The 3,613-nt window shown below is 40.1% G+C and overlaps 1 long non-coding RNA gene across 2 annotated transcripts; it reads right to left on the bottom strand.

Annotated features, from left to right (window-relative positions):
* Window positions 1-3: 3 nt before the first annotated feature.
* On the bottom strand, window positions 4-2,402 carry LOC311115503. 2 transcript variants are annotated; one of them, XR_014611273.1, is made up of 3 exons: window positions 831-2,402; window positions 656-715; window positions 4-353 (listed from the first exon to the last, which is right to left on the bottom strand). It is a non-coding gene; the product is annotated as an uncharacterized lncRNA (long non-coding RNA). The 2 variants fall into 2 exon arrangements; XR_014611274.1 differs by having other exon boundaries at window positions 656-712.
* Window positions 2,403-3,613: the final 1,211 nt, after the last annotated feature.

Genomic DNA, 3,613 nt, shown 5'->3' with positions numbered 1-3,613 from the left:
CTAGTTAGTAGTTATATGATGTTATCAATACATGTGAATACAAAATGCTTACTAACCTTGCTTTCCTTTGGAGCACTTTGAGGATGCTTGGGATGTGACTATTTTACCATGTCTTGGTTGTGTGTTGCTCATGTGTACGTTATCCAAGGTGGTTGACTCAGGAGTGCCCTTCATGTTGTCCAGGGTGGTTGACTCAGAAGTGCCCTCCATGTTGTCCAGGGTGGTTGACTCAGAAGTGCCCTCCATGTTGTCCAGGGTGGTTGACTCAGAAGTGCCCTCCATGTTGTCCAGGGTGGTTGACTCTGGTGTTTGCCTCAGAAGTGTCTGGTCCCTAGAAGTCTCTGTTGTTGAGCCTTTGCAAAGTAATAATGAATGTGATTATGTTCTATGAGCTTCATGACAATACGTTTGCTTGCTTGTATTATTCACTGTAAACAACCTCAATGTCAGGCAATATGCAATTCTACATTAGATATTAACTGATATTTGAGATATAAACATAAACTGATTGCAAATCCATAAATGTGGAATTACTTATCACCACCAATGTGATTGTTAAAAAACAGATAGAGGATCATTTCGATAATCCCCACAGAAATGTGCATTTATGTGACATAACTTAAAGATATTACCACATATATACAAGTCAGGATACCTTTGCATTGATGTAGGTCAGCAATGGTTTCTTCACTGGAATCATCATCACTCATTTCTACTTCATATGGTTGGGTAAAAAACATTTACGGCCAATTATTTAAATTAAGGACTAACAACACTTATAATAGTTATATTTGAAGTGGCTAAAAACTATATTTCAAACAAAATTTTACCTTCAGGATTGACCTCAATGTCATCCAGCCCTTTCCCCTGCAGGTAAGGCAGTCTTCCTTTTTCGATTGCTATCAACAGTTTGCTGACTTTTGCGAGCTGCAGGGTACTCTCTGGAAGCCGATAGAATTCTCTATGGACACGGATGTCATGTCCTAGAAAGGTGGCAAGTTGATCCATTTCATTTTCTTTGAGGTTTAGTAGTGTGGACAAAGTGGCGACTTGTTTCCGCAATCTTGTTGAGGTGAGTGCCTCTGGGTTCTTTGCACCACATTGTTTGAATACTTGCGAAAGCAGTCGGAGCCTCTGTAATGGGAAAGGACACCTGGCCGTGTAAACATGTACACATTTTCTTTGTGGACTTGACACTCTTTTCTGCTTATCATGAGGAGGTCCATAGCAGTGATCATGTCAGGGGTTAGAAGCACTGGAACCTTTCTTGACCTTTTACCTCGAATCTCAACTCTCTCAAAGTGCTCTGCAAGCTTCCTCTCGAAGTCAGTAAGGCCCCTCACAATGTCTGGATTCAGCTCCGTAAGATCCCTGGATGTGAAAGACTGAAGCTCCATTTTTGAAACTTCCCCTTCCCTCCTTCTGTTAAATAGTACTACCTGCATCAAAGTCACTTTAGGAAGATTTCCAAAGCTTTTGCTGTTGGGTTCTTCCTCAAGGTCCTTCATACACTTAGCACGCTCAGTAGCAAGAAACCTGTGCAGCACCGACACATCCTCTATAAAGGGTCAAACCTGTGGTTTATTCCATTTGGCTTGTTGAAGTGTACCCAATGCGGCAGCTGAAATGGACTCTGTCCACTTTTTCTGATGTAAAGTGGCAAATTGCTTTGCAGACTCTGCAACAGCAGGGCGATTTGCAGTGATGGCATTGCATTGAATAATGCCTGCAACTTTGGCTAAACTGTGTCCCAATTTCAAAGCCAATGATGGGATTTTATACGAGTTGCTTTCAACATCATAACCAGCAACATATCTTACTGCCTGTATCACATGGGGAAAGTTACAGGGCATAACAAGGACTTCGGTGCTCTTCAAAGGTGTTATAGCCCTTGCCGTTATCAATAGTCTTGCCATCACTCTAATTTTTTGGCGTATGTAGTCATTCCTTCTCTCATATGGTTTCCTGGAATTCAACAGTGACTCGCCGATACAAAGGAATTCAGTTTCACTCCTTACAACCGAGGAAACGTCATCCTGGTTCATTTCACAAGCAATCTTCCAAACAGTTTCCTTAACTGAGTCAGGTCTTGGTAAGTGCAGTTGAATCCGTTTTCGCCCAACTTGAGGCTCTCCCTCAACAGACTTCTTCGGGCAGTTTCTCACATGTCTCCATAGGGAATTTCTTGCATACAGTCCTTCGCAAAATTTGCAGTCACGGTAGTCATCAGATGGTTTTGCATTACTAGGTCTTTTACAGGCAACCATCTCTCCAGTGCCACAGCTTGCCACTTCAGTATTATGGTCAAAGTTTCATCTCTTCTTAAGAGAGCGTAACAACTCTCTTCTTTTGCGGGATCCTTTATTAAAACTGAAAGCCATTGCAACATCAGGCTTTTCACTGTGGATGAATTCGAGGTGTCTTGCCAATTTATAAATGGCCTTTTTACAATAAAGACAAAATTGCTTCTTGTTGTACTTGCTTCCTTTTGCTGTTATTGACAAAGGTGTGACATTTATGGAGCTTTTCTGGTGTGATGTGTTCTCTGATGAATTGGCACTGCAGCTTATTACTGAAGTACAAGGATTGCTGCGCATCTTTGAATAACTTAATGTTCTTGGCTTCTCTGAACTGGTGGTACTATCCCCACTGTGTGCTGTAACATTCCCTAATGGTTTGTTCTCTGACAATTTGTGGTGGAGATTCTTTTCTGTGGTTTTATATTCCTTACTACAAGAACTTGTAGTACTTATAATAGAAGCATCCGAGAATTGCCACATGAGTCTGGAAGATAGTCTGCAGCATCCGAAGATTCATCAAGGTCTGAAAAAAATGAAAAAAAAGCATCTAATTCTGTCAATAACTTTATACATGTATTACTACCTAGGGTATCATACTCCCTACAGTACCATCACATTGTGCATAACATCTACATACTCACAAAAAAATGTATTCTAGTAAACTGATTGAAAGACCTCTGTCTCTCAGCTATCTCTTCTCATAACGATCCTCACAACGATCATGACGGCGCCTCAGATTTTGCAGATGGCGGCTTTTTCTAAGCTGTACAAATTTCTACAATGTTTCCTCACATCAAAAATACCACAATGTGTTAACAAAGAACATGAACTATTTTATCTAATGACAAGAATGCAGCTTTCTTACCTGCTTTGCAGTAGGACACTGGAAGGGTACAATTCCACTGGACTTGCTTGCCTTGAATGAAATTATGAAGAATAAATATTTGTTTTTAATAACACAGTACCGTAACAGTAAATTAGGATATTATACATTATACTGTATGTGAAAATAATTTGGGTTAAGAAATTGACAATACTGTTTTATAGATGACCTATAAATGAAAAAATGAATATGTGGATCTGGGGTTTTCAAGCAAGACTCTATAGAAATGGTTAAAACTGTACAATATCTGATAACCAACAATATGAGGACCGTGTAACACACACACTCTACTCTGGTTGGGTCATACCATATCGGGACGTCATCTGAAACACATTTACGCCTTGAACAGACTAAGTACAAAATGAGGAGATGACGACTGAACACATCTAGAGTCAAGGTTCCTGACTTTGAGTTATCCTTTTGATGTCAA

This window comes from Coregonus lavaretus (assembly GCF_964263955.1).
Source record: "Coregonus lavaretus genome assembly, contig: HAP1_SCAFFOLD_8953, whole genome shotgun sequence".
Taxonomy (NCBI): domain Eukaryota; kingdom Metazoa; phylum Chordata; class Actinopteri; order Salmoniformes; family Salmonidae; genus Coregonus; species Coregonus lavaretus.
Note: the sequence above shows the minus strand (reverse complement) of the source record. Positions and strands in the feature narration are given on the sequence as shown.